The 22,516-nt window shown below is 43.3% G+C and overlaps 1 protein-coding gene across 3 annotated transcripts in view; it reads left to right on the forward strand.

Moving 5' to 3' along the window:
• LOC126298001 (elongation of very long chain fatty acids protein AAEL008004) overlaps window positions 1–22,516 on the forward strand; it is a 282,289-nt gene that overhangs the window by 166,311 nt on the left and 93,462 nt on the right. For all 3 annotated transcript variants that reach the window (XM_049989319.1, XM_049989320.1, XM_049989318.1), the window contains exon 3: window positions 5,766–5,806. The gene's annotated coding sequence lies outside the window, so the exon portion shown is untranslated. The remainder of the gene's footprint in view (window positions 1–5,765; window positions 5,807–22,516) is intronic.

Genomic DNA, 22,516 nt, shown 5'->3' on the forward strand with positions numbered 1-22,516 from the left:
GAAATCGAGTCTTCTACACAACAGGTAAGAAGCAAAGCATAGATTTGCAGATACGATGATTCTAATTGAAATACACTCGGCTACAAGAAGGGCAATGCTCTTAGTCCTAAACAACTAATGTAATATTTCACATGGATTTCACGATTCACCTCAAGTGTTTCAGAGTGATCTGTTTATTTCCATGTATGATTATTTTGGTATGAATTTTAATTTGGACGGAAAATATCAAACTAATGAATCTCCTTCTGCCAAACTGCTGTGGGGACTGTAAAAGGGAACAAATAAAATAATATTTTCACAGTATCTCATACGCGTTTTTCTTAAAAAAGGTTCTTTGAAAAATGTGCAGCCACTACAGCTTAGCCTGTTTAGTGTGGGCAGTAATGGGGCTACTCCTTTTCCTCTTCAATTACCTTAATCACTGAACTACAATGACTGCGCATCTTTATAAACTCTTAAATCACACAGGATGGGGTGGGAAAAAATAAAACAGTCTTGTAAGAAATAGTATTTATTCTATATATAGTTTCACACATTGTTATTGACAATCATCAAAAAATGTACTCATTCTCTTTTTTTTCTACAGTATCCCCACTGTAGTATTTTTCAAATAACTTTTTCTTGTTTGGTTTGAATTCAACCTGTATTGCATCCATATTTGTTGGAACAGTAATGTGTCTACGTATTCTATCCATAAATTCCTCTTGTTTGAATTTTATACTTATGAATGTGATAGTTACTGACTTTGGTACTGGGTGGACACATGAATTTATACATTGTTCTAACTCTCTCACATGTACACTACTCTCACACATCTAGCTTACGAAGTCGTTGAATACTGATTTGACACACAGTTGCCAACGACTCAGCCCGTCTGTTGCAATCCATAATGCATCATATATGTAGATCGCGCAAGTTCATAACACTGGAATGATGTAAATAAATGGAAAGTCTCCAGATATTAGCTTGAATGCTGTATCCCTATACATCTTGATGATGGACACCTTAATGCCAAAGAAGCACATGCCTCGAGGAGGACTAGATGGGCCGTACTCCATTGTCATCTGATCATCGATTTACTCCCTCTTACCACATTATCTATACCAATAAATATCTGTAAACCAAACTATAACAACATGTTTAACATTCTCAGTTTCTATTATCATCACCCAAACAATGTAGAAGTAGACGGGCGAGTTGATGGTGGGGCTGGTTGTGGCGGCGTTGGTGGTGCCACTGCAGCGAACAGTTGTGTTCCTGCTCCGAAATATCAGGTGCTGATTTCTGTCCAATGAGCAGCAGCAATGCAGACAATAGAATCTCGTATCTAGTCTCCTGATTCGATATTTTGGGCAGAGTTGGTTTCTGCTCCACGGCTGTGGAACAGGAAAAAGTCATAAGAACATTGCGCAACACAAGTAAAGGATCAGTTCTCCGAAACCCCTTAATTGTCTGCCATTGCGAGGATGAAGTTTAAAATTTTGCTCTGTAATCGTACAAAAGCATAGCGTCTTGAGACGTCACCTTCAAGCTTGACGACGTTCCAAACAGCAAGGTGTCGATACATGCGAAAAAAGGTCAGAACTCAGAAGTTCATGCAAGGTGTGAAGTTGGTTAACGATGTCACACTAACGTCAAATTTCTCCATAATTCGGCCCAACGCTACCCTGGACATGTCACACGATGAGAAGATCGTTCCGGCGGCTGAGGCTGAGCGGTTCTGGGCGCTTCAGTCCGGAACCGCGCTGCTGCTACCATCGCAGGTTCGAATCCTGCCTTGGGCATGGACGTGTGTGATGTCCTTAGGTTAGTTGGGTTTAAGTAGTTCTAAGTCTAGCGGACTGATGACCTCAAATCAATCCCCTCCCCATCTCTCTCTCTCTCTCTCTCTCTCTCTCTCTCTCTCTCTCTCTCTCTCTCTCTCTCTCTCGACGCCTCTGCGTTGGAGGTCAGAATTGAAATGCATAGCGTTGAAATCACGCGGTTTTGTTACGGGTAGGCGAGGAAAACATTTCACACACACACACACACTATCGCTCAGTATACGAAAAAAAATGGTTCAAATGGCTCTGAGCACTATGGGATTTAACAGCTGTGGTCATCAGTCTCCTAGAACTTAGAACTACTTAAACCTAACTAACCTAAGGACATCACACAACACCCAGTCATCACGAGGGAGAGAAAATCCCTGACCCCGCCGGGAATCGAAACTGGGACCCCGTGCTCGGGAAGCGAGAACACTACCACGAGACCACGAGCTGCGGACAATATACGAAAAGGCCTCAGGGCGCGGTATAAAGGGTGTCCGTGGAAACACCCTTTCCCTTGGGGCATTGATTACCACATATTTTGCATTCGAAGACGACAGTTAAAAAAATGGTTCAAATGGTTCGGACCTCTATGGAACTTAACATCTATGATCATCAGTCCCCTATAACTTAGAACTACTTAAACCTAACTAACCTAAGGACATCGCACAACACCCAGTCACCACGAGGCAGAGAAAATTCCTGACCCCGCCGGGAATCGAACCCAGGAACCTGGGCGCGGGTAGCGAGAACGCTACCGCGCGACCACGAGCTGCGGACGAAGACGACAGTCTGCAGTGCGATGTGCAACAGAACGATGTCCTTACAACGTTTGGCACTACTGACACCCTCCAAACAATTCAACCTTTCTCTCAGGACATCGTGGGCCTTCAACCCCATCGAACGTGATTGCGCTCCTTTAGAATGTAGCGGGACCGACATTTTTGCTCTGGTATGCAGGGATCGTTCAAAACCATTCAACAAAATCTGAACGTGATCCCAAGCTGCAAATGGTGTGTATTATTTTTTCATCCCTCTTGTTTCGCGTCCTCCTGTGGCGTGATTAGAGGAAGGTGGGGGGGAGGTAGTTCGTGAATAAAATGTGAAAGGGTCGCTGTAAGACACCCCCCCCCCCCCCCAGTTCCGCAGCACTCTCGGTCCCACCTGCACGCCTCTGTTGTGCACTTTCAAAATGTAACTGTATTGATACAGTTACTGATTACTAGATTCCAGCGTGACAGACAACCATATGGACACCCCTGAGCTGAGTAGCACTATATCGCTGATTTAGCATCTGCTGGCCACATGAGAAATCGAAGGGGTCTTGAAAGAGATGTCTGCCATGACGGCGCCTTGCAATTTGTGACTGCCTCTCTCTGTACATGTACATTTTTAAAGTATTCACTAAAATTTTGTGGGTGGCACTGAGGGTGTTGTCAACCTGGTGTGTGTGCAGAGGGGTGGGGGTGGGGGGGAAGGCTTAGGCAGGCGGACCCTCATGTTTTATTCACCCATGTGTCAATGACGCACCCCCCTCCCCCCCCCCCCCCTCTGTGAGTATGCCACAGGAGGGGCATAAAACAGGTGGACAGAGAAAGCGTAAACACCGTTTACCACTTCCGTTCAAGTTCACATTTCTTCAGATGGTTTTTAGCTGTCCCAAGTGGATTCACTCTCTGTACCAAAGGAAAATAACAGTCGTAATAAACTCCAAAGGGGTACTATCACGTTCAGTGGAGTTTCAGGCTGACGATGACCTTAGAGAAGGGTTGAACCGACTGGGGAGTGCCAGCAGTGTCAAAGGTTATGGGCAAAGTCGTCCTGTTGCGCATCACAGTGCGAAAAGTCATTTTCGACAGCTAAATGTATTGGTATTCATGCCCTAAGGAAGGGGTATTTGGATTGCTGCACTTTTATGCCACCTCTCTGAGGCCTTTTCGCGTCGATACTGAGTGGCAGTGTGTCTGAATTGTTTTCCTCGGCCACCCATAAGAAAACAGCGTGATTTCTACTCTGGGCATCGCGGTACTGACCCCCATCACAGAGGTGTCAAAAGTAGAGGTGAAACGTGAGTAAGAGGGGGTATGAAAACCTTCCAATCACGTGACATTTCTCAGTGGCGTTGGTCAGAACTGTGGTGAAATTTCGCGCCAATGTGACGTCATTAATCCACCTTACTCCTCGTATGAACTTCTAAGGTCTAGCCTTTTCTTCGTATGTGTCGATACACTGCTGTCTGAAGTGCCGCCAAGCCGTGGAGTGATGTCACAGGGCTTTTGTATCATTACAGAGGAAGGTTGTTGGCACCTTCTTTGAGGCAAATTTCAAACTTCTGAGTCTCAGTGGGAGGCAATTACGTAGTTTCGAAAAAGTGACCATTTAATTATGTTGTGGAGTATTTGCGAAAAAGTACAGTGAATAATAATGAGCAATGAGGAATGTGTTACTTCTTACATTCAACTGAATGAGTCAGTTTTCTTCTTTTAACCTACCTGGAGGTGACAGATCTCTGCTGCTGACATAACATGACGATGATTCTTTTACTACAGTGAACAGAACCAGTCTGGAAACCATGCAGGCTGCACCATCTTTCCTGTCGAATAGGATAATGCTCCAACTCCAATTTTTGAATTTCTCACTAGTGGTGAAGAAAAGGGACACATTTCTAGGTCATAAATCATAGAAGCGGCATGACGTATTAATTCATAAAGGAGATGTGACCTCACCTCAGTTATAATAATTATGTAATAAATCGAGAGGGGGAATTGCTTGAAGTGACATACACTGATTGAGGATAAACATGGTAACCATGCTGGCTTCACCAGCTTTTTAGACCAGTAGGAACACACATGTTTGAATTTGCAGACATTTTTTCTCACTCAATTGGCCTAGAGCTGGGAAGGGGAAAAGGGGCAAGGAGAATGGGGGAAGGGGTGACCTTGACCTTGACCTTGAGGAAATCGACTAACAATGCAGACTGCACCAGTTCTGTCACATTCCCACTACTTATACTTAGATATTTAATTGATGTGACTGTGTCAAGTAGCACACCACAAATACTGTATTTGAACATTATAGGATTGTTTATTTTGCTGATCTTCAGTAACTAACATTTTCCTACATTTTGAGCAAATGGGCATTCACCACACCAAATAGAAATTCTGTCAAACTCATCCTGCATCCTCCTGCAGTCTCTCAGTGACATCACTTTCCTGTGAACTGCAGCGTCATCAGCAAACATTAACACATTACTGCTCACCCAATCAAAAAGTGGCATCAGCTGGATATGGAATACATAAAGAAACTTGTGGCTTCTCTTTGTCGCCACACTGAGGCCATTATCAAGGCTGGAGGCAGTGTTACACGGTATTAGCGCCGTTTCTCCAGTGGCGACTAAATTTTTGTCTTGTTTCCTAGCTCATTCCAGCTTCAAGAGTCTTTGGTTATGGATATCACATTGAACAGTAACAAATATTTGCAGATTGTTATCTAATACATGAACTATAATTTAAAACATTCCTAGAAAATCTACCAATAAGACGAGCATTGTTCGTGGAGACTGATAGCGTATGCGGTCAATAAAATACATGTCAACTCGCGAAATGGACAAAGGTTCGTCAAATCATATGGATAACTAAGGATTAAAAAAAGAAGGATTTGTGCTCTAATTTGAAATATTCAAACTATTCCTTCAGATATTTTGAAGTTCTAGTTTTACAGAATGCACTGAGTAATCGAAAGTTGTCGTATGTAATCTGGTATATTTAGTTCCACATACTGATTTTGTCAGAGTGCATTCCCGCTATCTTCTGAAGTATTCAAAGTTAACTACATCCGACTGTACACCAGCGATGCCAGCATTTACTTACATTATTCCTCACATAATGTCTACATTGTCTGTCTAGTGCAGTACAAACACACATGAAAATTAAATCATTTTCTGTTTTCTTTTTCTAGGAAAACTATCTGGGAGTGAATCAGTGAATATTCCAAAGTGGGTAAGTAGATACAGGCATTTGATGATGAGGTCGAAATTCAAATTACTCCAACATTAAAAAGTATTGTTAGTACATTCATTGAGTAAGATATCAACAGTCACGTGATGATCTACCAATTATCTTCCTTTCTCCTTGCGGCGCTGTATCCAACAAAACAAACAGAGTTCTGGGAGGACGAGATATAAGGCCTATTTTCCGACCTCCTAAGAAGATAAAGGAGATGTGAAGGGCAGTCTCAGTCTCAGGATCCCTGGGATTTATAACATCCCTTGTGAATGAGGAAGCAATTACATCGGTCAGTCCATCCGTGCCGTTTCCTACCGCTGTGTAAACAAAACGATCATTTGTTACATTACAGTAGTAGTATTCCATGGAATCCACGGAGAATGGTGTCTTGGACGTGGAAAGAAGCCAGATATGCACATTTAAGTTTAATACAGTAAAATGACATTGATGTATTACATTACTAATCATAATTATAAATTAACCTAAAACATTACAAATTCTGCAGTGGAGTAGAAACAGTAGTATAACATGAAGTTCTTCAGTTCAGTCTTAAACTCCGCCACATTATTTGCATGATATTTAATGAGCTATGTTAGGTTGTGTGAATACATGTGTATCCAGACACGTGACTCCTTTCTGTACTACTGTTAACTCCAAGATTTTTTAGAAGTTGTTTTTGGTCCAAATGTTACGTTCATGCCTTTCACTGTTTTTCGTGAAAATAGAAATATTAGTAATGACAAAGAACATTAATGAATATGTGTATTGTGAAGCTGTAGTCAAAATACTCAGTTTTTTAAAGAGGTCTCTGCAGAATGTTCTAGAAGTATCACCAGATTTTTGTAACCCGCTTCTGTATTCTGAAAATACTACTCTGTAACTCGAATTTCCTCAGGAAAATGATTCCATAACCTATTAGTGAATGAAAATATGCAGAATAACTAGCTTCTTCATTTTAAAACCGCCTATAACAGTAACCATTCGTACTGGAAACATAGCTAAACCAAGGCTCTTCGTAAATTCTAGGAAACAGATTTTCCAACTGAATTTGTGATGTATCTGTAATCCCAAAAACTTAAAACTTTATACGTCTTGTATTTCATTTTTTGAGAAGTACTGAACTGTCAAAATTCAGTGATAATCCATTTGTCTTGAATGCTCTGTTGACCTTTTCAAATAGCTGCGTTTTCAGTAAGGAAAATCATAGTTTTTTTTATTCCTATACTTGTAAGGAAATAATATTCCAGGGGCGCTGCAGTAGACTCACTAGCCAAGGATAGTCGACTGAGACAAGAGAGTCCTTGTGTAAAAGGGACTTTGGGGTGCAGGCATGGAAATTCACACCACAAGGAAGACTGCATGCGAGTGACTTTGAGATTGATCTCTACACGGACGTACCGAACGAGAACCTTTTGCTTTCTCTCATGTCACATTCGCGTATGGAGCTTCTGGAAACCGGTCGCACGCATACTTCCGCACGTTCCCTGATTTCTCTCCCGGGGTCGATCCAAAGTACACTGCACAAGGAGAGGCGTGTTTCAGGGCAGGTCTGTCCCAAGACCCGCACCTGAAGCTCATGAAAGCTCCGATTTCTTAGAGTGCGTACGTGTTTTAGAAGTAAATAGACTGCTGTGTTCATTTAGCCTCCACCTACAAGCTAACGGTTTTTAACAAGTCAAATTCCATGCACAGTATCGTATATGGTGCAGACTATTGGAAAGTTGCTCCAAAAATTGGATCATTGTTGAATAAAGGGAGTAGCTCACAAATGGTTCACCACTTACGTTGCCGGCCGGAGTGGCCGTGCTGTTCTAGGCGCTGCAGTCTGGAACCGAGCGATCACTGCGGTCGCAGGTTCGAATCCTGCCTCGGGCATGGATGTGTGTGCTGTTCTTAGGCTAGTTAGGTTTATAATTATTTCTAAGTTCTAGACGATTGATGACCTCAGAAGTTACGTCGCATAGTGCTCATAGCCATTTGAGCCATTTTTGAACCTCTGACGTTAATAACAGGCAGCAAAAGGTTATTTTCCACAGTATTGAAAATGGTTATGATGTGGGGTCCGAATGGGGCACAGTTAAATACCGGGTGCGCCAGGGATCAGTGCTGGTGCCACTCCTGTTCCTTATTTAAACAAGTGATGTGTTCTCTAGTATCACACGTGAAATCTAAAATATTTGTTTGCTGATGACACTAGCTTGGAAACGTTGGCACTGTTTCAAATAGTGCATGTTAAAGCATAACTTCATGGCTTGTAGAAAATGAACTAACCCTAAATCACAGTAAGACTCAGTTTTTACAGTTTCTAACGCACAATTCAACACAACCTGGCGTTTTAATTTCATAGAATGGGCATATGATTAGTGAAATTGAACAGTTAAAATTTCTAGGTGTTCAGATAGAGAGTAAACTGTCGTGGAAAGTCCGTGTTCAGGATCTTGTTCAAAGACTAAATGCTGGCATATTTACTATTAGAACGGTATCTGAAGTAAGTGATAGTTTGATACGAAAATTAGTCTACTTTGCTTATTTTCATTCGCTTATGACCTATGGTATTATATTTTTGGATAACGCATCCCATTCTTATAGGGTATTTTTGCCTCGGGGCTCGAGCAATAAGTGGTGTAAGTTTTCGAACTCCTTGTCGACCCCTGTTCATTAGTCTGGTATTCTGACGTTGTCCTCTCAACATATATATTTCTTACTGTTAACAATATCAGCTTATTCCCGAGAATTAGCAGCTTTCACTCACTTAATACTAGGCAGAAATCCAGTCTGCATTTGGATCGCATTGCCTTGAGTCTTGTGCAAAAAGGCGTGCACTATACTGCTGCATCCATTTTCGATAAGCTACCACAAGCATACAAAAATCTTTGCAGTAATCCACGCGTTTTCAAATCCAAACTAAAGAGTTTCCCCATGGGTCACTCTTTCTACTCTGTTGATGAGTTCCTTCAAAAATTAAGCTTATTTCTGTGTTATATTGTTGAATGCTTTTACATAAACTTATGTCTTGTCATTTTTTATTCATAAACATTTTATTTTATCTGTTATTACTTTTGTGTTACAATTTAATGTACTGACAAGTTGCAGGACCTTGAAGATTTGCTTCTCAATTTGGTCCTAAGGAACTAGACGTGTAAAATAAAAAATGAAATAAAGTAGTAGTGACTCATCACCGACCCAGAGTTTATTATTGAAAGGGTAACTATATGTAGAATCAAACGGAATTTGTGACTGCATTGGGGATTTCTTGGTAGTCAGGACGCAGCATGTTACCTTGGATCGAGAGAAGTAGAAGTAATTTCAAGAGTGCTACAAGGAAAAAAAGCTAGATAAAAAAAGCTAGATAAATATCCGGGCAGATAATGTTAAGATTTAAGTGGTGAAATGATTGGTAATTTGCTTTCTTCTTCAGTCTCTACGTATCCACTCCTTGACAAAGGCCGCTTTCAGAGATTTCCTTATCCATCTTTGCCCGGCGGTCTGTATCTAGTATTTTCCCGCGTGTCATAGGATGTCGACTCTCCATCGCACCAAAGGACGTCCGATTCTTCTAAATGAGTGTCTTGGACGCCACTGCATCAGTGTTTTGGTCCATTTGAAGTTGCTCCTGGCTACATGTGCTGTCAAACGCCATGTCACTCTCGATAAACGCTCGCTCTTCGTTCTTGATTCTGTCTCTCAGACTCATTCCCAGTATTGCTCTCTCTATTACTGTCTGACAGAGGCAAGTTGCGCTGTTTGTTGTACGTGTCATTGTCTCAAGCCCGTATGTTGTTACTGCCAGGATGAGTGTGTCATAAACCTTCTTTAAATTTATAGGGATAAGCGGTTTGCTGAGATTGCAATCAAGTTTCCCGAATGACATCTAGGTGAAGCCAATTTTCCAGGTGAACCATGTACAAAAACATAAATTTGGCACTTCACTAAAGGGCAGAAAAATAGTATCTTATGACTAGAACATCCGTGAATCACAAATAGAAATAATCAACTTACACGTCGTTGTAAAAATTTGTGGGGGTATGGAACAGAACAATCATATACGGTCAATCGTAGGTAAAACAGGTTGCAGACATCCGTTCGTTGGTGGTATAATAGGAAAATAGAGTCAGTTTACAAATGAGACTGCTCACAAAACATTCGCACGTCCACCTTGGAACATTGCTCTGGTGTGTGAAACGCATTTCATTTAGAATTAATAGGTGATATTGACCGTGTAGACAGAAATGTAGCGCAGACGGCACAGGTTTGTCTGAATTAAGGGAGAGCGTTACGGAAATGTTGAAAAGCAGAAAATAGCAGGTGCTTGAAACTAGACGTCAGTTGTTCCACGAAAGGTTTCCTACAAAGTTTCAGGGACCAGTATCACGAGAAGCATTACGACGGAGTGCTGTAAAGTAATGGCTCCGAATATTTTGTGTAAAAACTCTTAAAGCTTTTTAAATAAAACAAATGTCATTACCATTCTAAACTTTATTCTTCATGTCTACATATTTTCAGCCCTCTGGCGCTAAAGGGCTCCCAATTGCAGCGTGTAACATGGCGATGTGTAACGTAACTATGTCGGTACGTGAGAAACAGCGTGCTGTAATCGGGTTTCGAATTCGAAGAGTTACTCCACACATGGAGCACCCTCTCCTTGAGCATGACGATGCCAGACTACGCACTAGCGATGCGAGATCTGCAACAATCTGACACTTCGTTTTCAGTGTCATTGATCATCCTCCATTCAGTCCCGACTTGGCCCCATCCGATTTTCGTCTGTTTCCAAAACTTGAACACCTTCGCGGACTTCACTTTGATAGCGATGAAGCAGTGCAAGCATAGGGGAGGTTGTGGCCCAGTCAAAAAAGTTTGAGGAGACTGGTCTCTCGCTGGGAGAAATGTGTTCATTGTTGGCTCCTGGAACCTCTAGAAGTGTGTAACATGAATTGTGAAACTCCTTCTATACAGGGTGTTTCCAAAACTTGAACACCTTCGTAGACTTCACTTTGATAGTGTTGAAGCAGGGCAAGGATAGGGGAGATTGTGGTCCCGTCAACAAAGTTTGAGGAAACTGGCTTCTCACTGGGAGAAATGTGTTCGTTGTTGGGTCCTACAACCTGTAGAAGTGTGTAACACCCTCTATACAGGATTTTTCCGTAAGCCCGTGCAAAAATTTAACAGGAGTAGAGAATGCTCCACTGAACAATTTGAGGTAGTGAACCTGGGGTCGGAGAAGCCATATTAAGGAGATAAAAGGCATAAAATCACATTACTGCGTACTTTTTTATTTACATTGGTTATAATTAACTGCAAATACAATCATTGACTCAGCGAAGGTACCATTTTTACTGTCTCTTACAAAATGTGATGAACTGACAGCTAAACCTCAACGCAAGCTTGACGCCGGCGAACAAGATTCTGACGCACCCTGACAAATATCCTGGTGCGTTTCGAATCACATCACAGGCAGCTACAATTCTAGCAGTAATTCTGTCTCCGTAACCACTGAGGTCTTATACAAAAGTCACTTTAGACATCCCCATAGGAAATAACCAAGGGGATTCAGGTCAAGTGACCTCACAAGCCATGAAATAGAACCTCCCCATCCAATCCAGCGACCAGGAAATAGAGTATTGAAAAAGTTGCAGACATCCACACTGAAGGGAGGCGGTGCACCGTCGTGTTGAATCGTCATCCTCTGACGAACAGCCAAAGGCACGTTCTCCAACAACTGAGGTAGAACTCTTTGCACGAACCTCAAGCACAGGTGGCCATTCAGACGGTCAGGTAGAAGATATGGCCTAATGAGATTGTCGCCAACAATGCCGTCCAGATATTCCCCGGCAAACGTACTTGATGATGTGCCTCTACTACAACTTGAAGGTTTTCCTCATCCAACACATGGCTGTTCCTGATGTGCAAAATACCATCACGATCAAATTAGGCGTCGTCAGCAAACAGCACGATTTGGAGGAAATCTGGTCGATCCATTGTTGTAGCAACCACTGACACAATGCGACCCTTGGTTCAAAGTCAGTCTCAAGCATTGCATGGACTCGTTGTGAGTGATATGGGTGTAATCGTTGTTCGTGCAGTACTCGCCACACGCTAGTATGTGCAGCGCTCATTTCACGTGCTATACGACAAGTACTTGTAGTGGGGTCCGTTGCAACACGTTCCAGCACCTTCTCTTCAAAATCGCGTGTGCGAGTGGTCCTCATGTAGCCAGGTTCCTCGTTTCTTCTTTCCAGTGAACCAGCCTCCTGCGTTCGCCGATCGAGAGAAATAAACACGCGTCGTGACAGATGATGCCTGTTAGGAAATCGTTTCCTGTAGAGCCATTCAGCAGTGAGAGCATTGCAAGGTAGTTCACCATACACAAGGTGCATGTCAGTTCTGTGAAACTGTACTGGGTACTGCTCCGTCGTACTGTTGCTGATTCATAGCACATTCTGTCAAGGGTCAATGTAAATACGATACGACATAGCCACATTAAGGACAAGTAAAGTAAACAAAACCTGCATCATGGCTTCCTAGTAATCAGGCTCGCCCTCCTTGTTTCCTTGCACGAAATAAAGAATGTACATGTAAATAAACATCACAGTACATATAAACTTGAACGCATGTTAGTTGTAAATAAGTTGGGAAACAGTAATGCTAGACAAAGTGGTAGACAAGTTTAATTCCATATCTCTTTAAGCTGGCTTCTTCTACCCCAGGGTCTCAACCTCACATTGTTCATTGGAGCATTCTCTGTGTTCTGTTGCATTTTTGCACGCTTTTACGGAAGCATTCTGTGTATCCTTATGGTATATCACATTATTCATTCTCATATTTATTCCTTGCGCTTTCGCCACTATGTTAGAACGCGTCTTGTTGTGTTTTTCCTCCATTTCATCGCTAAAAAGTCTAACAAATGCCAGACACACCAGACTAGCATATATTTCTCCGGACACGACCGTAAAAAGCAGGGCATTCCGTTTGAATCCGGATATCTGGCTACGGCAAGTCGAAAAAGAGAGGGATAGAGAGCGAGATATACACTGAAGCGCCAAAAAAACTGGTATAGGCATGTGTATTCAAATGCAGAGACATGTCAACAGGCAGAATATGGCGCTGCGGTCGGCAACCTTATATATGACAACAAGTGTCTGGCGACGTTGTTAGATCGGTTACTGATGCTACAATGGCAGGTTATCAAGATTTGAGTGAGTTTGAACGTGGTGTTATAGTCGGCGCACGAGCGATGGGACACAGCATCTACGAGGTAGCGATGAAGTGGGGATTTTCCCGTACGACCATTTCACGAGTGTACCGTGAATTTCAGGAATCCGATAAAACATCTAATCTCCGACATCGCTGCGGCCGGAAAAAGATCCTACCAGAACGGGACCAACGAAGACTGAAGAGAATCGTTCGACGTGAAGAAGTGCAACCCTCCGCAAATTGCTGCAGATTTCAATGCTGGGCCATGAACAAGTGTCAGCGTGAGAACCATTCAACGAAACATAATCGATATGGGCTTTCGGAGCCGAAGGTTCACTTGTGTACCCTTGGTGACTGCCTGGACCCGTCAACACCAACATTGGACTGTTGATGACTGGAAACAAATTGCCTGGACGGACGAGTCTCGTTTCAAATTGTATCGAGCGCATGGACGTGTACGGCTATGGAGACAACCTCATGAGTCCATGGACCCTCAATTTCAGCAGGGAACTGTTCAAGCTGGTGGAGGCTCTGTAATGACGTGGGACGTGTGCAGTTGGAGTGATATTGAACCCCTGATACTCCTACATACGACTCTGACGGATGACACGTACGTAAGCATCCTGTCTGATCGCTTGCATCCAATCGTGTCCATTGTACATTCAGATGGACTTGGTCAATTCCAGCAGGACAATGCGATACCACACACGTCCAGAATTTATACATAGTGGCTCTAGGAACACTCTTCTGAGATTAAACACTTCCGCTGGCCACCAAACTCCCCAGACATGAACATTATTGAGCATATTTGGGGTGTCTTACAACATGTTGTTCAGAAGAGATCTCCACCACCTCGTACTCTTACGGATTTATGGTTAGCCCTGCAATATTCGTGGTGTCAATTCCCTCCAGCCCTACTTTAGACATTAGTCGAGTCCTTTTGCGTCGTCACAGATGTATGTTTGTTTGGCTCTTGATTGTATATATGTGCTGGCCGTACGGTTCTAGGCGCTGCAGTTTGGATTGCGAGACCGCTACGGTCGCAGGTTCGAATCCTGCCTCGGGCATGGATGTGTGTGATATTCTTAGGTTAGTTAGGTTTAACTAGTTCTAAGTTCTAGGGGACTAATGATCTCAGCAGTTGAGTCCCATAGTGCTCAGAGCCATTTTTTGTATATATGTGCGTATAATAAATCCCTTCTCTCGAAATATTCTCCTCTTCATACCACCACTGTGTTACCACAGATGACGTGTCCTCATATCATTTGTACAAAGGCTGCAGTACACGCGAGTTACCTGTTTCCTTCCACCGCCCTGGGTGGGATGCATAAGTTCTAATAAATGTTCACCAACCTGCATTCTTCGTTGTTGTCCCCTGTGCAGAAAACAATACATAAGTTCAAAAATGTGTTTGAAGTCTTATGAGACTTAACTGCTAAGGCCATTAGTCCCTAAGCTTACACACTATTTAACCTAAATTATCCTAAGGACAAACACACACACCTATGCCCGAGGGAGGACTCGAACCTCCGCCGGGAAATACGTAAGTGCGGAACCAGTTATCTTCAGGCTGTGAGAAACTCTTAGCGAGGAACTAATATTATGTGAATAATTAAATTTTCAATTATATTTCTTTATGCAGGATGCCACTCGCTTTTTATTAGCACAACACAAGAAGCTGTACAGTTACATTTCACTTTAGAGTCACAAATAATTTCTATTCTTCAACTAACTTGTATTTCCGTAAATACTATCACACTGTTCTCATCTACATGTCCAAATAAACATATATTGCTAATAAAGTCATAACCTGATGCCGACCGCAGCAGACAACACGTCTGTCCTCCGAGAGTGCCAAACTAGCTATATTTTACAAACCAGGAGTTGCAAATTAAGTCTTAACTGATACCGCGGCAGACATGTTCCTCCTTTGAGACTGCCGAACCAGCTTTGTTCTTACAGCCGAGAAACTTCTCCCACCATCCAACGTGTGCGCGATCCGAAAATCTCCAAAGTGCTTCGTCTTGCTTTTCGTTTAGCAGTTATTCTTATGATTATTAATACTTGTGAAATAATGGAATAATAGCACGCTATTGAGAGATGCTTTCATTTTAAATGCAGGTTAATACGTTGTTTGGTATTTCTACTATTAATAACAGAAGATCATCATTTTGCAATGCAACTTCCAAATGCAGCAACCAATCTCTGAGAAGGATCACAATTGAGGCTGTCTTTCTCACGATATCTGTACCGAACAAACCATCTGTGACTCAACATTACGTCATCTTGCCACTGCTGCCTTCTCAACTGCTCTAAAAAGAGCTTCTAGTAGCTGAATATGATGGCTGTAAAGTCAGGAATATTACCCTGCAACCCTATATACAACTAACCTACCCACACTAATTCGTCATAGCTGTACGTATGTATGTATGTGTGTGTATGTGTGTGTGTGTGTGTGAAAAGCTGCTCCGCAATACTTGTGTGCTGATCGAACCCACCGGTAACAAATCTAAGAGCACGCTTCTGAATTGCTTCGATCTATTCCGACCCGATGGGGATCCCAAACACTCGAGTAGTAGTCAAGAATGGTTCGCGCTAGCGTTCTTTGCTGAGTGTGTCAAACAGCACATCACGAATGCTGTGTTCCAAAGTTACAGGATTGTTTATCGTACTCATCCGCAATAACTTACTTTTTTCTACATTTAGAGAAAGCTGCTATTCACAACACCGAATAGAAATTCTGTCCAAGTCATCTTGTATCCTCCTACGGTCACTCGAGGACAACACTTTGACCACACCATGAATGAAGTCGTCCCATTTGCTGGCACATTAACGCGGGCTCTCCAGCGTGTATACGATAAATGATGTACCACTCACAGCCGTGTAATACGGCGTAAAAACAGTGATCGTAAAGAGATCCAAATGGACAGAGACCGGAGACGAGTATCACGATTTAACAATGACAATCGGTTTTAAGCCCGACAGGAACTGCTGCTGACAATGAATGCAGCACAGTTTAAACCAGCTTCCTAGCGATCGTTGTCAGCCTCCCGTAGCTCAGTGACCGGCGTGTCTGGCTGAAATGCGGAGGACCTGGCTTCGATTCCTTGTACTGCCATGAATGTTTTGCCCTGGTGGGAGGACAACGACCTCATGCCCCTCCATTCCACATCTGCATGACGCCGAATGACACAGGATGACACGGCGGCCGTCGGGCACGACTGGCCCGTCTGAGACAGAATGCGGAGCTTCGCTGTGTTTTCTCCTCAAGGTCATTGCATAGAGAATTGCATGCGCACATTTGGAGTCGCGTACCTCGCAAAATGCCATTCCTCACAGCGGCACATAAAGCTGCACGTCTATAATGGTTCGAACAACGCAGAAACTGGAGAGTAAAAGATTGGAGAGGCGTGTACTGTGGTCCGAGAAGTCGAGATTTGGCTCTTTTCATGTGATGCAACTTTCGAATCCACCGACGGCCCGATGAAGCATTAAACCCACAGTGTTTTTAGGATGTAGTTGACGCCGGAGGGTATAATGCATTGGCGATGTTTTTTCGCACCATGACTTCGGCCAAAGTCGCCTCACTACTCATCGCAATAGTGGAGGTTCAACAGAACGAGTGATTGTCCAAGATTACGTTTCACATCATGTGGAAATATGTTCCGAAATTTCTGGATAAAATAATAACATTACATAAAGCGTAATTATTAGTTTTTAGTGTTGAAATAATATTCTGAAAATGTACCTTACTGCCCATTAAAATTGCCACACGACGAAGATGACGTGCTACAGACTCGAAATTTAACCGACGGGAAGAAGATGCTGTGATATGCAAAGGAATAGCTTTTCAGAACATTTACACAAGGTTGGCGCCGGTGGCGACACCTACAACGTCCTGACATGAGGAAAGTTTCCAACCGATTTCTCATAAACAAACAGCAGCCGGCGTTGCCTGGTCCAACTTTGTTGTGATCCCTCGTGTAAGGATAAATGCGTACCATCACGTTTCCGACTTTGATAAAGGTCGGATTATAGCCTATCGCGTTAGCAGAATATGGAATCGGTGGGTTTAGGAGGGTAATACGGAACGCCTTGCTGGAGCCCAACGGCCTCGTATCACTAGCAGTCGAGATGACAGGCATCTTATCAGCATGGCTGTAACGGATCGTGCAGCCACGTCTCGATCCCTGAGTCAACACATGGGGACGTCTGAAAGACAACAACCATCTGCACGAACAGTTCGATTACGTTTTGCAGCAGCATGGACTATCAGCTCGGAGACCATGGCTGTGGTTACCCTTGACGCTGCATCACAGACAGGAACGCCTGCGATGGTGTACTCAACGTCGAACCCGTGTGCACGAATGGCAAAACGTCATTTTTTTCGGATGAATCCAGGTTCTGTTTACAGCATCATGATGGCCGCATCCGTGTTTGGCGACATTGCGGTTAACGCCCATTGGAAGTGTGTGTTCGTCGTTGCCATACTGGCGTTATCACCCGGCGTGATGGTGTGGGGTGCCATTGGTTACACGTTTGGACAGTGGACGTTGCATTTCAGATGTGTTACGACCCGTGGCTCTACCCCTCATTCGATCCCTGCGAAACCCTACATTTCAGCAGGATAATGCACGACCGTATGTTGCAGGTCCTGCACGGGCCTTTCTGGACACAGAAAACGTTCGACTGCTGCCCTGGCCAGCACATTCTCCACATCTCTCACCAATTAAAAACGTCTGGTCAATGGTGACCGAGCAACTGGCTCATCATAATACGACAGTCACTACTATTGATTAACTGTGGTATCGTGTTGAAGCTGCATGGGCAGCTGTACCTGTACATGCCATCCAAGGCCGTTATTACTGCCAGAGGTGGTTGTTCTGGGTACTGATTTCTCAGGATCTATGCACCCAAATTGCGCGAAAATGTAATCACATGTCAGTTCTAGAATAATGTATTTGTCCAATGAATACCCGTTTATCATCTGCATTTCTTCTTGGTGTAGCAATTTTAATGGCCAGTAGTGTATATCTTATTGACCTCTTTAAGTGAACTCATAATTTTTATCTTGTACTGCAAGTAAAAATGTTCTTCGACTTCTGGAAAATAAAACAAAAATGTTTCTTTGTTCAGTCAGTCATTATTCGACGTCTTCCAATTACCTCGGCGTTGACGAGACTGCAGCCTCTGCAACCCATATTGCTCCGTCCTAAATAACAGCAACGAAAATCAAATGCCTGCAGTTTTCTGCAGCAACTCAAAGTTAGTCTTCGACACACACAATTAAATAGCTGGTCTCTTGTATGCATCGAGCTTCAGCATGACTATTTTTCAACCTATGGTGTGATCGGCATCGGATTTCGCTTTACAAAATTGCAAAAACATCGTTTTCAAAGCACAGGGTTCTTCTCAGTTAGCACAGTTACTTAACAGGATTTCTACTGCGGAACTGTTTCAGCTTGCGCAATCAGACATCAGCGTGCAGTAATTACCCGGCGCAGATTTATACCGTTCCGCCTGAAGTGGCCTTGCACCTGACAGGCTTTCAAACGCTTGAAGTAAAATAGACAGAAAAACTGTTTTATCTTATTCGTCGATATTCACTAACATTCCAGGCGAATACCTGGACAGTTGCTAAACAAACACAGCCTTTGGCTAGTCAGGAAAACTTCAATGGAAGCGATGCATGTTGATAGTTGAATAACAAACTAACCTGAGACTGACCAAAAAGGACAAGAGCAAAGCGCTGCAGCTGCGGCTGAGAATTGACTCCTGTTGTGTGACGCATTCAACTCGTCTGCGTACTAGCTATCGAATATCCCATGAGCACGTGGCAGAACACTTGCCCGATTGAAACTGGAGGCGACAACATTCGGAGAAAATAGTTGTTGTTTTTGTTGTTGTGGTCTTCAGTCCAGAGACTGATTTGATGCAGCTCTCCATGCTACTCTATCCTCTTCAAGATTCCTCATCTCCCAGTACCTACTGCAACCTACTTCCTTCTGAATCTGCTTAGTGTATTCATCTCTTGGTCTCCCTCTACGCTTTTTACAAATCGGTGATCCCTTGACGTCTCAGAACATGTCCTACCAACCGATCCCTTCTCCTGGTTGTACCACAAATTTCTCTTCTCCCCAAATCTGTTCAATACATCCTCATTAGTTACGTGATCTACCCACCTAATCTTCAGCATTCTTCTGTAGCACCACATTTCGAAACCTTCTATTCTCTTCTTGTCCGAGGGCTGATGTGGCCGAGCGGTTCTAGGCGCTTCAGTCCGCAACCGCGTTGCTGCTACGGTCGCAGCCTCGGGCATGGATATGTGTGATGTCCTTAGGTTAGTTAGGTTTAAGTAGTTCTAAGTCTAGGGAGCTGATGACTTCACATGTTAAGTCCCATGGTTCTTAGAGCCATTTGAACCTTTTTTTTCTCTTCTTGTCCAAACTATTTATCGTCCATGTTTCACTTCCATACATGGCTATACTCCATACAAATACTTTCAGGAACGACTTCCTGACACTTAAATCTATACTCGATCTTAACAAATTTCTCCTATTCAGAATCGCTTACCTTGCCATTGCCAGTCTACATTTTATATCCTCTCTACTTCGACAATCTTCACTTATTTTGCTCCCCAAATACCAAAACTCATTTACTACTTTAAGTGTCTCATTTCCTAATCTAATTCCTTCAGCATGACCCGATTTAATTCGACTACAGTCCATTTTCCTCGTTTTGCCTTTGTTGATGTTCATCTTATATCTTGTTTTCAAGACACTTTCCATTCCGTTCAACTGCTTGTCCAGGTCCTTTGCTGTCTCTGACAGAATTACAATGTCATCGGCGAACGATACGCCTCAGGACTCGATACGGTACCCAGCGCTGCTGGAGCAATCACGTGATATTTGACTTGCGCTGTGGGAATGCAAATGATTCGCTAGAAACTACGGAACACAGTCAGCTATAGCTCTGCTTAAAATTTAATAATTTCCTAAAATACAGGAGGAAGTAGCATTGCATCCTATCACCGAACGAACTAATGTTGCACACTCACGGGAAAAAAAATTGCATAACCAAGGAGAAGTTGTGCGACATAAACAGAAGTTGGTAGGTGTGTTTCTACATCTGAAAGATGATGTCTGTTCAATGGCGCGCCAGTTGCGGAAGAGTGATGCTAGTAACACCACTGTGAGGATGCAAATCAGGTTTGCTTTCTATACACGCCGTAACGACTGTGAGCGTTAGTTATCTTTGAGATTGGATGTGGTGAACGGACGTTAGAAAAAGAATGCCTTTAAGGCGACAAAGACGTCATTATCAATACCTCACTGAGTTTGGACGAGGTCGTGTTAAGGATACGAGAAGATGGATGTTCCTTCTGCGATACTGCTGAAAGACTTGGCAGGAGTATAGCTGCTGTCCATGACTGGTGGCAGTGGTGGTCACGAGAATGTAGAGTCGCAAGATGACCGGGATCCGGACGGTCTCGTGGCACTATCGATAGGGAGGCCCATCTCTGGTGCATCATATTGCATCTGCAGCTGCAATCTGATCAGCAGTTGGACCACAGTGACACAACAAAGTGTTAAAAATCAGTTACTACAAGAACAGCTCCTAGACAGAAGACCTGTAGCGTACATTCCGCCGACCCCAAACAACCGCTATTTCCGACTTCATTGGTGTGAAGCTGTGTGTCTATTAGAAGGAGGCCAGCTGTGGGCCTGCAACCAGCCTGTCTGCGTGCCAGACACACTGGACCTACACCTCGAGTTATGGTCTGGGGCGCAGTTTCTTATGACAGGAGGAGCACTCTCATGGTTATTCCACGCACTCTGCCTTCAAAACTTTACGTCAGCCTGCTAATTCGATCTGTCGTGCTGCCATTCCTGAACAGCATTCCAGGGGGTGTTTTCCAACGGTATAACGCTTGCCCATTGTTCTGTACATAGTTCCGCGTAGTCAGCGCGTGCACAACTTTTCCACTAGAGCGCGCCCCGCTAAGCACAACAGCGCAGGCGCAGCGCTCGTCTGTCTCCGCACTGCGAGATGGTGCTGCCATAGAGATGGACCAAATTCTGCTTCGCCGTTCCGCGTATTAATATGTAACGCAGCCAATGAGATTGCTGCTAACGTAGAACTTTTCCTCCTAGCAGATCACACTCGTACAGTGATACATGAACGTGCGAGGTATTATAACGAGTGTACAGACCTCCAATTAGTCAGTCGGCATTTGTCTGCACCAGTCTGTACCAGTCTATAGTCAAGTTTCAGTCTGCGCCTAATAAGATTACCATATTCCTGTACATAGCCATGAAGATAAATGTATAGACACTTTTGCCAAGTATCAGAGATATATGTGAGAATAAGATTAATGTACCAATAAGTTCAGATTGTCAATTTTGGTCACCGTCAATCTGCTACTCTAAGCGTGCAAGTGGCATTTCTATCGTCTGACCTAGCGGCAGAAGATAAACACGCCACGATAAGACCACGAGACATATTGCTGACACTCGCCTACTTCGTTAGAGCTACAAGTCAAATAATCTGATGGTGTGTGTATTGAAGGTCTTACAGTACGCATACCACACCCATATACCGCAGTTTGTTACCCAACATGCTCTGCAGAGTTTCGACATGTTGCCTTGGCCTGCTTGATCACCAGATCTGTCTCCAGTCAAGTATATACGTCACATCAACGGCCGATAATTCGAGCGTCAGTCACAAACAGCATGAACCGTCCCTGTGTTGACCGACCGCGTGCAACAGGCATAGAAGTCCATCCCACAAACTGACATCCGGTACCTGAACAATACAATGCATGCATTTCTGCATGCTTGCACTCAACAGTCTGGCGGTTACACCGTTTACCAATGTACCAGCATTTCACATTTGCAATGGCTTATCTCGCGCTTACATTAACCTGTTATCTTGCAATGTTAAGCACTTAAATATGTTACCTAGACAAATGTATTCCCAAAATTTCATTACTCTACACTAATTACTTATAGTTTTGTAATTTTTTTCCGTCAGTGTATTTGAACAAATTTGCAATAAGAGTCAAAAAATGTTCAGATGTGTGTGAAATCTTATGGGACTTAAGTGCTAAGGTCATCAGTCCCTAAGCTTACACACTAATTAACCTAAATTACCATAAGGACAAACACAAACACTCATGCCCGAGGGAAGACTCGAACCTCCATGACTGCAGCGCCCAAGACTGCTCGGCTAATCCCGCATGGTCAATAAGAGTCCTCATACAGTAGCGTATATATTGATATACAAATATTTGTGGTGATTTTTAAGTAAAGTCAACCGTGAAAGGCAAAAACGTTGTCTTATAAATTATAGAGTGCAGCAATCAGTCATCCTTTTTTAGATTTTATTACTCAAGTCCAGATTTCGGCTAGTAGCTAGCCATTCTGAATGCACTATTTTATTCTCGATGCATGTAAGTCCCTGTTGTTCGGGCGTCAACCGTGCGCCTATGAGAGTAGGTCTGCCATGCTA

This window comes from Schistocerca gregaria, chromosome X, assembly GCF_023897955.1.
Source record: "Schistocerca gregaria isolate iqSchGreg1 chromosome X, iqSchGreg1.2, whole genome shotgun sequence".
Taxonomy (NCBI): domain Eukaryota; kingdom Metazoa; phylum Arthropoda; class Insecta; order Orthoptera; family Acrididae; genus Schistocerca; species Schistocerca gregaria.